Raw genomic sequence first — 14,009 nt, 5'->3', positions numbered from 1 at the left:
TGGCCAAGATTTCCTAAAAATCCTTTCTTTGTATTGGTCTTAAGTTATATTCTAATTTTCTGAGATACTGAATTTGTGATTTTCCTTAGTTTGTCAGTTATAATCATCAAAAATTAAAAGAAATAAACATTTGAAATATATCAGTCTGTGTGTAATGAATGAATAATATATACAAGTTTCACTTTTTGAATGGAATTAATGAAATAAATCAACTTTCTGATGATATTCTAATACGACCATGTGCCTGTGTGTGTGTATATATATATATATATATATATATATGTGTGTGTGTGTGTGTGTGTGTGTGTGTAAATATATAATTTATTTATTTATTTATTTTATTTATTATTATATTTTTTTTTTTTTTTTTTATTTTTTTTGCAATGTTAAGAAGAATCCTTTAAATACATATATCAAATCTGTAGAATATAATAGAGTGAGCTGTAATACTCTACTCACCATTCACAGTAACACTGAATCTGTGTGTATCCTCTGATCTGCTGCTGCTGATCTTCACTTCATAAAGTCCAGAGTCTGTGGTTCTGGTGTCTGTGATGAATCAGAGATCGAGTCTGATGATCCAGCTTCAGTCTGTCTCTGAATCTCTCATCAGGACCATCATAGATCTTACTGGTCTTTCCATTAATTTTAGCTATAAGATTCTTGTTATTTCCAAATTTCCACTCGATCTCATCATCTGTCTGTATTTCAGTAACATTAATCTGTAGAGTGACAGAATCTCCCTCCTTCACTGACACTGACTTCACTGTGTCTGTATCACCAAACACACCTGAAGAACAAACACAAACAGTATCTCAGTCACATATATTACAGTTAAGTTTAATAAAACTTTAACTGAAATTAGTCATAGATTTAAAATTATTACAAACTTTGGAAAGTTAAAAAGACAGAAACAGAAGTGTGGAAAAAATATAAGACAGATACTTGAATTCACAATTCATCATATGCTTTACATTTTAACTTTTGGTATTGTGTTAGAAAAATATAAATACCTTCAACTGGGAATAAGACTGAACGTACAGTGTTTGGTATCCTATCTTAACAGGACAGTGAAACAAATCGGAATAATGATAAATGATAAATAATGAATAATGTTGATTAAACATGAATCCAGATTATATTTTATAGTTATATCTGGGATTAAAAGCAAGATCAAATTTTCTGACTGATTTAAACAGTGTTATATTGACCTGTACTAACTGCTATCGTAACAAACAAGCTAAAACATGTGTGTAACTTACCAAACAGATGACAAAAGCACAGACAGAAAAGATAGAAAAGTGTATTTTCTTTAAACATTTTCTTCCAGCAGCTCTGGGGTTTAAAAAGATTATCTGAGAGCATTGTGGTCTGTAGTAAAGTCAAGCAGGAAAAATCGACATCTACTTCTGTCTCTGTGTCTCGGCTGAGTGAGCATGCGTGTAGCGGGTTGAAGCTGTAGTCTAGTTTTGCAACAGTATTTTTTTTTCTTTGGGCTGTGCCATTGTTTTAATCATGCTTTACTGATATTAGAATTCACAAACAAACAAAATCTCTTCTTCAAGAGTGCATTGATTCATCCAGTTCTATTGTTGAGAGATTTCATTTCTCCCTAAATATAAAATAACGTTGTTGTCCTCCTAAATGATTGGGCAACCAAGTGGGAACATCAGACCTAGTCCCAAATGGCACAGTTGATGTGGATCTGTGATCTCTTCTCCAGTTGATTCATGCATGTTCAAAAAGACCACATGACTTTGGATGTTTCATTTGTGATTTTATGATCCTATCCACCATTTCCACCTGTCCCCAATGTTCACCTCTCTCTGCTGCTGGTTTTTACATTATCTGTTTTTTAAAAAAATAGATCAAACCATCTTTAGTAGGGAATTCCGTTCAAGATTTAAAATATAAATCTCAAAAAATTTGAAAAAGTTTCAATACAAATTTTTCAAAACATCTAAACACTAAATAATCTAAAAATTCTCAATAATCAATTTCACAAACAACCCAAACAGATATCAGCTGTGCTTTCTCAAGTATGTAGGTCAGAAACAGCTCCAAGTGGGCAGGGCAGCTCAAAGTAGGTGGAGCTACAGCTCATGTGAAATCTGGGCATGCATTTTGATGAGTCATTAAAATTGGATAAACATATCTCTTCTGTAATTGGTTTCAGTTGGTGTGGCTGTCCACACTTTTATTACTTCACACTTATATTATACTGCAACTCACTGTATTGCAGTATTTCAAAGTCACAAATTACTCACCTGCAATTGATCCAAAATGCTGCTGCTAGATTTTTTCAAAATAGTCGCAAATGTGACCACATCGCCCCTATACTGAGTGGCCTCCATAGGCTGACTATTCAATTTAGAATCGATTTTAAAGTTCTCTTACTGGTGTATAAATTTTTATGTAACTAAGCCAAGTTATCTCTCAGAGCTGCTGCATTTTTATACTCTCACTAGAAGACTTAATCATAGAGGGCATTAAGCTTTTTCTGCAGTCGGGCCTCGGTTATGGAACAGTCTGGCGATTAGCTTAGAGTGGCACCTTCCCTATCCGTTTTCAATTCACTTTTGAAAACTCACTTGTTCGATCTGGCCTACTAATATTCTCATTACATTGTATTGTGATCTTGATTATTACTCTGTCTACAGAATGTTCAGCGGTCATTCCTTTTCGTCTTTACATTCAAATGTTTTATTATTTCTGTTTTATGTGTTTATGGTTTGAATCCAATGTGTTTATGGTTTGAATGGAATCCAAGATGGCACCGAGCATGGCGGCCGTGTTGCGAGCTCCGAGTAAACTTTGCAGTTTTTCGTTTGTTTTACTTTGTTTTTTTTTGTTGTTCTATGTCTTGGATGTTGTTTGTATAACTACGACAGACACACGCTTCTAAGCATAGGTTCCTACGTCGCGAAACGCAAACTGGACTTTGAGTTCTTGAACGCTGGCGCCTTGTTTACAGACACCGCATCAGAGCCCTTTGTCTGGGCTGCGCGGGCGCGACCGAGGAAAAGTCGCCGGAAAACAGGGAAGAGAGCCGGCGTCCTTGTCAGACTCAGGCGTCGTCCCCTCCAACCTCCTCTCCCAACCATTTTGCTAGCTAACATTCAGTCACTGGACAACAAACTCTGTGAACTGCGGGCACGTATCTCATACCAACGAGAAATAAGGGACTGCTGCATTATTTGCCTCACAGAAACCTGGATGTCTGCAGAGGTTCCAGACTCAGCCATCGAGCTTACAGGATTCTCCGTGCACCGCTCGGACAGAACGAAAGCGCTCACAGGGAAAAGCAGAGGTTGGGGCGTTTGTTTCTTTATCAGCAACTCGTGGTGTGATGAGAGAAACCTACACTCTATTAAATCCTTCTGCTCCAATGATCTGGAATTTCAAATTCAAACCATGTACCCAGATGCAGCGTTTATTGTTACGGGGGACTTTAACAAAGCCAACTTCAGAACAATAGCGCCAAAATATTTTCAACACATCACCATCAACACGCGTGGTGATCGTGCACTGGACCACTGTTACTCTCCTTTCAGGGATGCCTACAAATCTCTCCCCCCCACCTTTCAGCAAATTGAATCACTCTTCCATTCTTCTGATGCCTGATTATAGGCAGAAACTGAAACGGAAGCACCTGACCTCAGGACAATTCAATGCTGGTCGGACCAATCAGACGCTATACTACAGGACTGTTTTGATCACGTGGACTGGGACATGTTCCTGGCAGGGACCCATGACAGCGCAGAGGCGTACTCAGAAACTGTAACGTGTTTCATCAGGAAGTGTTTAGAAGATGTAGTGCCGACAAAAACAATCCGCATCTTCTCCAACCAAAAACCGTGGATTGATAGCAATGTTCATGCAGCCTTGTCAGCGCAGACATGCGCTTTTAAATCCGGGAACGCTGATGATCGCAAACAAGCCAGTTACGATCTCAGAAAATCCATCAAAGCCGCAAAAAGACAATATAAAAACAAAGTTGAAGAACAATTCAACACCAACGATGCAAGAAGCATGTGGCAGGGCATCAATAACATCACAGACTTTAAAGGGAATAAACCAGCTTCTGTGAACATCGCCGCCTCTCTACCGGATGAGCTAAATATTTTTTATGCTCGTTTCGAGGCTCACAACCCTGCCCACACAGAGAGCGCTCCCGCGGCTGCTGCAGAAGATGTGAGTGCACTCTCCGTCTCTGTCGCGGATGTAACTCGATCCTTCCGACGGGTAAATAAGGTGAGAATTTTGTTGCAAATACACTCACCAGCTTAGACTTAATGACTTGGATGTCTCCAGCAGTACCCAGTCCCAACAATGCCACCAGTTTTCTTACCTTTGGGAGGATGCAGATGAGGTTTGGCCTTAACTGAAGCATTATCAGAGACCTGTTTCCAACGGCTGTTGCTCCTCTTGTCCTGGACCAAGTTCCAGGGTGGGGTAGCAGCCACGTCACTCCACGTGACACGAGGGTCTCCCTTTGCGGCGCTGACTGGCCCGTCCAAGCCCAAAGCAGAACTCTCCACCTTCTGTCTTGAGTCTTTCTCACTGGTCTGGCCCTCCATGCCAACTTGGGTCTTCTCACAGACTTGTGGAGTGGGCGGATCTCTGACTTGTTTTCCAGGCTTGTTGGTTTTTTAAAATAGGCCCTCTCTCCAGATTTGGTCTAGGCTGCTCAATAGCACCCAGACGTTGATTTATGTCTGCGGTGATAATCCTCAGATCGTTACAGGTGTCTGTCTGCAAAGACACAGCCTGTTTCATGATAGTAATATCTGCACCTAGTTGTTCAATCTTCCCAAGCAAACAGGAAACATCAAGGCTGTTAAAAGTCACAGGTGGTAGTTCATCAAGATGGTGAGAAACAAACCGAGGAACATTTTCACCAGCTTCATTGAGAAGCCTAAAGTGATTCCTAACATTCTTTGAATCTTTTTGCAGCCCAGTATGAGCCACAAGCTTGCGAGTAGTACCTGGGCACAGTTCAAATAGCAGTTTGGTGGAGTCTGTAATCCATTCTGATCCAAAATGGTCCACAGCCATCAAAACAATCTCGTCCTGTTTTCACGGGTTTTGATCTTAATAGAAAGAAAGTTTAAAAACTCATCTTCCACAATCATTTTCCTTGTATCTATGCGGTAGATTTCAGGTTTCGTTCGAATTTTACTTCTGCCTGCAGCACCTGCACATGCAGCGGTGGCCATGTTTTTTTTTCAGTTATAGTTCAATAGTTCAGTTTCCTTTACATCTTTAACTAGCCGTTAATTTATCAATTGAATGGGTGACCTATACTCATTAATCATGCAAACATTTGCACCCCCTGAGAGAATTGGCAGGAGTCGCCACTGATGATGTATATACATTTCAATTTCAGCAGGCATACATATGATTATATATAAATCGTGAGATTGTTGTTTTACACTCATGCACACAGACATTATTTCATTCATGATTGTATAGACTGTATAAAAACATGGACGTAGTGTCCGTGATGTCACCCGTAGGCTTCCGAAGAGTGTTTTTGAAGCTCAAAGTGGGCGGAGGCGGCCGTCGCCATCTTGGCAGTGCGACACCGTGCATCACTCCTGGATAATCGAAAACGGGCAAAAAAGGCGGGAGCTGGTTGCTGAAGCCAAGCCCACCTAGCTCGATGACGGTGACAGCAGCGGCAATCCATCTGTCACTTAAGTGGCCACACCCTTAATTATGCAGAACTTTAAGGCTTAATATTTAAATGGATGCGTTATAAAAAACGCATCCCCCTCAGTTGTCATGAAGGGCAAAATTAGCCCTTAGAATCATTTTTTGCACCAGGCTGTAAACATGTTTTTTTCTGCTGTAAAGTTGGGCATTTTAACATGGGGAGTCTGTGGGATTGAATCCCTTTTGCAGCCAGCCTCAAGCGGTCAGTCGATGAATTACAGTTTAAAAATCACTTCCTTGTTGGCTTCACGAGAGAGATCAGAGAGAGCAGGAGGTTGCTGCTTGGTTTAACCACATGTATTATTTTTTTTTTTTTTTTTGTCTGCCAGTGGCAGAAGATATGCAATCAAATTTTTAATTTGAAGCTGTATTATGTATATAATTATTTTTGTGTCAATAAAAATTAATGTAACTTTATAAACTGAACGTAACTTTTCCAGAAACTATCCAAAATATTCCATTACAAAAGGAAAAAAAGTGCAAAAAAAAAAAAAAAAAAACACTGAAAAATGAAAAAATTTTACTCAGTCGCACAAATTTAACATGCTCTTCAAATATGCTTTATTCTTTTATTAATGATTTTCAAAGATTAGTTGTGGGGGCGGGCGGTTTCTGCATGCATTGCCACAGATTTCGCTTACGGTTCGCAGATTTTAGTTTACTGTTTTGGCACGAACCTCTTGTGGGGGCGGGCTTAACAGCGATCTACTCTGATTGGCTAGTGAGCTTTTGATGGACAGCTGCTCTCTGACCTGGAAGTACAGACGTCACTTAGTGGCGCACATATTGGAAAGCTGTCTGTTATTTTTTGTGCAATACTTGTGCTTTGTTTATATTAAAGGTGCATTGTGTAATATTTACTACGATCTTATTGACAGAAATGCAATATAATATACATAACTATGTTTTCAAAGGTGTATAAAGACCTTACCTAATGAACCGTTATGTTTTTTATTACCTTATAATGAGCAATATATATCTACATACACTGCAGGTCCCTTACATGGAAGTCGCCACCATGTTTCTACAGTAGCCCTAAAAAGACAAACTGCTCTACAGAGCGCGTTTTCATCACTCATTTGTGTTCTTGCGAATAAAACACTGACACAGTGATAAACAAGTATATTAATATTCGCAATAACATCGGTTTATTGAATAATTAAGTAAAATATAATTCCTTAATTTACCCTTTGTAAAGAAATCTCATTGCTCTCTGCTGTCTTTACCGATGACATCTTTACCTGCGTCAGCCACCGTAGCTTCTCTAAAGGGAGGGGATAGCGGGGGACTGATCCGTTGGTTGCAATTCACAATTCACTGCTAGATGCCGCTAAAATTTACACACTGCACCTTTAAGTATGTAAATAATATTTGACTTTTGGTCGTCTCTTAGTCTGTAAAGATGAACTCTCAGGAGAGACATGGAGCGGCAAGAAGTACTAAAGTAATCAATAACATTGATAAAAGTTTTATTCATGTACAGTGTGCAATAGTTCGTTGTGGGTTATTGTCATTCACAAGTTTACAATGCACTGATGTTATGTCATGTAGTTTGATTGTTTGCTCTTTTATACATTATATTCAAGGACGTGTCATTGTAGTGCAGATATCAAACTGGTCTTTATTCTACAGCAAGTCAGAAATCTTGGTGCAGATGCTGCATCTGCAGCTGTACATAAAAGCTCTTGATGCATTAAAGGGGTCATATGATGCGATTTCAAATTTTCCTTTCTCTTCGGAGTGTTACAATCTCTTGGTGCATAAAGAAGATCTGTAAAGTTGCAAAGTATAAAGTCTCAAATCCAAAGAGATATTTTTTTATAAAAGTTAAGTCAACCACACCCCCCAGCTCGTTCTAACATTCCCCCTCATCTCTACATCACTATGTGGAAAGATTTGCATAACGCTGCCCCGATGTTCATGCAAAGAAAGAAGGCGTAACTTTTATTCTTGTATTTTTTTATGTAGTATTGTTGTTGCTGCCGCTGCCATGTCGTATAGACCCTGTGTGTTTCACTGTGAAAGCGAAAACTACTTTGTTTGTCCTTCCAAAAAGAGGACGATATCCGCTTCATCATGCCTGGAGCTGATCCGTGCTGGTTGCTGAGGAAATACATCAACTTTGCACTGTGCCGAATCGGCTTTCACCGTGGGTCATCACATGTGGTTGCTGCAAGCACAAGGTATGCTCCTTCATAGAATCCGCTGGCTGTGCCGTTCTAATTTTTTGTGAGGTTTTATGTTTATGTCTCGTCGCTCCGGCCGGACAAGGCATCACAATTTCACGAGTTCACGGTTTACATATAATTAGCTGAGGTATGGTATGCGTATTTGGCGTGCTGTCCGGGGAAGGGCTTCGAGCTCGGGAATGGCCCGAACCTAGAGTAACCCCCCTCTTCCCTGTCTAGTTGTAAAATGACTCGGACACTTGAAGTGAGGAGATGGAGTGGAGGAGGGATGCTGATAAACCATCAATGGATAGAGGTAAGTCAGCGGTATTTATATTATGGTACTGATTACTTGATTGTGGTCCACCAGTGTTGATTAGGGGTGAGGTATCTGACGCGCTCCTCCCGAAACCTTGTTACTAAAACATCGTATGTTAAGGGTGTAACATTTCTGTCACATGCTTGAGGCATTCGGCCAATCACAATACACTGGATAGCTGGCCAATCAGAGAATACCTCACTTGGAGAAACTATAATGTACAGTATGAGGAAAATAAGTTTTTTTTTTTTTTTTTTTAGAGGAGAAACTATAATGTACAGTATGAGGAAAATAAGTTTTTTTTTTTTTTTTTTTATTTTTTTTTTACCTTTAAACCGCAATAAAAACACATTTCATTACACCAAATAGACAAAATAATGTTCTTTTTAGCGGCATCATATGACCCCTTTAACCAGTCTCTCGTAAAAAACCAGCACAAGGCAGGGTCAGCAGCACTCAGGGCAGAGTCAAACAGTGGATCAAGAGATAGCCAGGTTTAAGTTTTGCAATCATGACAATGACAAACAGCCTATTATAAAGTAAGGGTAAATGTACATCCATCCATTTATTCTGCAAGAACAACCGCCTGGATGTTACATTATCCCGCTTATTTGTCATAATGATAGCTAAATTAAAGAAATATTTCACCCAAACATGAAAATTCTGTCATCGTTTTCTCACCCTCATGCTGTTCCAATCCTGTATGAGTTTCTTTGTTCTGCTGAACAAAAAGGAAGATATTTGGAAGAATGTTTGTAACCAAACAGATCTCGGTCCCCATTGACTTCCATAGTATATGTTTTTTCACGTCAGCATCTCCGAAAGCACTTAAGACATTTTTTAAAATAGGTGCTATCTTTATAAATAAACGGGCGTATTTTAATTTTATTAAAAACTACATTTTCATCCAAAAATATATTTAAAATACAGTTTCGACACAAGTAATATTTGCGTTATTTGTGTGTGTGCATGTGCACAGAGTATGTGACTGTTGGTTGCTGTGGAATTTATCCCAAAGACTCGTTCTGAACTAGAGCATATTATATTCTTTATAGAGCGAAAAGAACATTTCACTGTAATAAATTGTGCTCTATTACATGAAATATTAGTTTACTGTGCACATTGAATGATGAAATTTCCAGGACTGGAATGAAAATGTCTTCAGTTCCCACGGTGAACCTGACTGGAAACTCCTTTTGGCGCCAGGGAAAATGTGCATTTGCGCGCATGCGCACAGAACCTACATAATATTTTCAAACTGAATTTAATCTTTGATTTGAATTTGAATTTAAAACACATGTAATTTGTATAAAACAAAATTAATATTTATTAATTAAAATCAAAAAAACTAAATTTAAATGGATTAAACTAGCAAAATTGAATTACGCTTAATTTAATTGGGGCCATAATAATTTTTTTTTCAGGGCAGAATTATTTTTAATTTATTTTATTTTTATTTAATTATTTTATTTTCTTACCTAAAAGTGATGCACAGGCCTCATCTTGGGCTTTTTTTCTTTTTCTTATCTCGGCGCCGGACTACAGTTGTCTACTAGCATAGTTGTCCATCAGTTATGATCATTTGCAGTCAGTCGCAAAACATGAGGTGAGACCAGGGGGACAGGGTTTCATATTTTATTGAAGCATCCCCTGGGAGCCGCCATTGGCTAGCGGACCCCCACCTGCTGTTAGCATTCCATTGACTCCCTTTCATTTTGGCGTCACTTTGGACAGCGAATAACTTACATCTGAGGCCTTTAAAGACTCCATTTGTCCATTTCATTATTTCTAAAGAGAAACACGAAAATTATGGCCCCGTAGAAGCAGTTTTTGTAAAAATAAGGCTAACGATTGCATCATAACCTGCGACTCTCTGTCACACAGTAGAGAAATTACCGTATGGACAGGAGGAGAAGCTCGCAGGCAATCTTTTATTGTCTATGAGGCTATCGGGGGGATGTGGAGGCATGAAGTCAAGGGAAGAAGCCCATAGAGAGTCCATAAAAAAGCAACGGGACAAAATTATTCAACAACGTCTGCAAGATTTGGTGGGTGATTCAGATTTCTCTTGGCACAGCGATTAGAAGACTTACAATTATAAGACAGGTTTGCTCACGTGACATTTACGTCATCAAGCTGAGTCTGAATCTGCGCAGTACGCTCGACCCCCAGGAAGTGCGTGCTTCTAATTGACTTCACTTGTCTCCGTTGAATACAACGGGGTCGCTGTGTCCATTTCTTTTACTGTCTATGGGTGAGACGAGCCCCGCGCGGGGCTGCGGGGAATGACACGTCATGTGTGCATCGCCGGTCTACTGTCTTCATCGTGAAAACACATTTTTATATTTTCTGATTATATGTTCATGTTAACATGCTTATTTACGTATACGTATATGTTAACACATATAAAACATGTTTTTATTTTTTTTGAGCAACTGGGATGGTGCCCCCCTGGGAGTGGGTGCCCTACGCAAACTGCGTATGCGCGTAGGGAGCAGCGGTACTGGATGTGTGTGTCGCAGTCAGTCTGTGGTCGCAGTATATATTACACAGCTCCAGAACCACAATACAATGATATTTCTTCAAAATCAGATCGTGGGGACATTTTTATCGTCCATGATCATAAATCTTCATATTGCACACCCGTTCCCTCGGAATAAATCACAGACCGAGGGCAGACCGGACCGTGAGGGCACTTTAGCGTCGGACCTTAAAGGGGCAGGGGCTCAAGGCACCATCCACCCCACCCCCACTCCCCCGTGCACGCCACTGCCCCCAATAATAATACTATAATAAGTGATACATGAATCATAATGTATTTCTTTATCAGGATTGAAAGTCACACAGAAATAAATCGTTATGAACATAGTCTGCTCTTCAGTCGAGTCTGTGTCTGTTTATTTGAAGTCACAATAGCCTATTTACATCACATTTAGAAATACATTTTTTATAAAAGCTCTTGAAACAAAAAACATTAGCCCAGCTAACAAAAGTACGTAACTGTTACGTAACTGTAACGTAATCTGGTGACCAAAGTTTCGTCGTGGCGACGTAACTAGTTACGTCGTGGCAACCGGAGAAGTGAAAGGTGTGTGTGTAAGTCGCCACAACGTATCTTTGTGACGTTGCCAGTAAGTAACTGCGACGTCGTGGCAACGTCGCGGATCGGTAGTTGTGTGCTTTTAATCAGTTGGTAATTTTTTATTAATTATTTATTTTTCTATGGGCGGACATGCAGTAGTTTAACCTAATTTATGTCCTCAAACGCCCAAACTAATTTAAAGGCTGTTTCACAGCAGCTGTTAATTATGAATACAGACTCGAAATGAATTCAGTTCATTTATTAACAAACAAATATGAAACAGTAATACAGCCAAATTATTAATAAAAACATAGGATATACAGCGAAATATGAATGAAAGCTTTCAGTCCATACAGAAGCACGTAGATTGAAATATATTAATAATAAATAAATGTCCATATATATTTAAATATCTATATCCTTCTGTAAGCACCCAGGGTCAAAACAACTTATGCACACATATGCAAGTCTTAGTAGGCACTCAGCACATTGCATAAAAAATTTTAAGAGCCATCATTAACCATGCACAATTCATCAAACTAATCACATGCTCCCACAATAATACATCAGCTAATCACACCCTTAACCAAAACCACTACAAAACAATTAACTGAAAATCATATGCAATATCTTATGAACAGAGATATTATAGCAAATCAGGTTTAATGAATCTCACACCTAACATACAGCAAATTATGGCCAGTTCATACTGCCACAAAAAACTATTTAAAAAAACATGCTTATTTTTGTTTGAACTGTGTTTACCCTGTTGGAGTATGGCGGTGTGAATTGGCTTTAAGGTGCTTTGGACACCAAAACAAACAAAACAAAGAAAAAAACTATATATATATATATATATATATATATATATATATATATATATATATATATATATATATATATATATATATATATATATATATATATATATATATATAATGTTTAAGCAATTAACATTAAATTCTTAAATCTTCAGTAAGAATTACGATAGACCAAGAGATACGATAGATTTCTTTTGCATATCTGACAGTGTAACATTTAAGCAAAAGTATTTCGAATGAGTTTAAACCTGTATCCTGTTTTCTGAGTAACATTGAGAACATCACCATATATTGTTGCAACACCGCCGCCTCGAATAATCTGATGGGGTGCGTGCTTGTAACAGTACCTTGGTGGAGTAGACTCATTTAGACCAATATAATCATTTGGTTTTAGCCAGATTTCAGTCAAGCAGAGTACATCAAAACTATTATCTGTGATTATTTCATTTACAATAACTGCTTTGGGTGTGGGAGATCTAATGATTATGAGCCAAAACTTAAAAAAAAATTTTTGTTTATTTATTTTACATTTTTCTGGTTTAATCACAATCAGATTTTGTTTCTGTAACATGCATTAAATTTATATTTTGACCTCACTATTCGGGGAAAACAGACCAGTGTGATTTTAAAAAAAATATTCGTTAACGAACATTTTTTTCTGTAACTAAGATGAGACGTTGACGAGCTAAAACTAATATCTAATGATAAAAACTATCACGAAATTTACGCTGCGTCTTTGTTAATAAGACGAGACGGGGAACTATAATGTTATTTGAGGTCTAACCGGATATTCAAAATGACAGTTCGGACTCATAACACAAAAAAGGTTTGCAGGTTCAAGTCTCATACCAACAGGGATTGTAGGTGGGGGAGTGAATGTACAGGCCCTGCTTTTCCAAACTTCAATACATGACTGAGGTTCTCTTGAGCAAGGCACCGAACCCCCAACTGCAAAAAAAATGGCTGCTCACTGCTCCGGGTGTGTGTTCACAGTGTGTGTGTGTGTTCACTGCTGTGTGTGTGCACTTTGGATGGGTTTAAATACAGAGCACCAATTCTGAGTATGGGTCACCATACTTTTTTATCACTTTTCTAATAAAGTCCGAGTCATTAATGTTAACCAACAAAATATGTTAAATAAATATGTAAAGTGAACCTACTGTATCTGAAAAATGAGTTTAATTTGTATTAGAGTTTAACATCTCTTTCGTATTTGTCTTATTGTCTTATTCTGCTTCTTTCAAAAATGATAAATTATATATAGTATTATATATGAACAACTATAATTTTTTTATAAGGAAGATTTTTTGTAACTTTTCACTACTGTTAAAGGTATAGTTCACCCAAAAAATGAAAAATTCTGTCATCATTTATTCAAGTTTTTTTCCAAATTCAATCCTTGATTCAAATTTCTCAAAAGCTTAATTGATTCGGTCTAAAGAGAGAAGAATTAATTACTATTTGTTGTTTGAAGACTACATATAAAAAACTAGCTACCAAAATAAATGTTGGTAACTGCAGTTTGACTAAAAAGTAATGAATAAAAGTTGAAAAAAAAATTCAATGCAATGACTTTTCATAGACTAAAACTAGACTAAAACTATGCCCACTATGAAAGACTCAAATGACTAAAATGTGACTCAGTCTATCAAGCATTTTCGTCTCAAGATAAAGACTAATGCTAAATCAAAAATGCCTGTCAAAATTAACACTGGAACAGACACAGTCTTTATTGATTGGGACAGCGCAAGTACTTCTATTTAAGCGGGGTAAAACAAAAGCCATCATAGCAGTTATTTGAGAATTGGTTTACTAGTCATATGGAGCGTAGCGTCCTGGGATATGTTTGACCAACAGGAGCTTGAAATAAACAAACCAGAAATAGGGAAATGCGAAAGAAA

Source organism: Cyprinus carpio, chromosome B22 (genome assembly GCF_018340385.1).
Source record: "Cyprinus carpio isolate SPL01 chromosome B22, ASM1834038v1, whole genome shotgun sequence".
NCBI classification, from domain to species: domain Eukaryota; kingdom Metazoa; phylum Chordata; class Actinopteri; order Cypriniformes; family Cyprinidae; genus Cyprinus; species Cyprinus carpio.
This window is presented reverse-complemented; position numbering follows the sequence as displayed.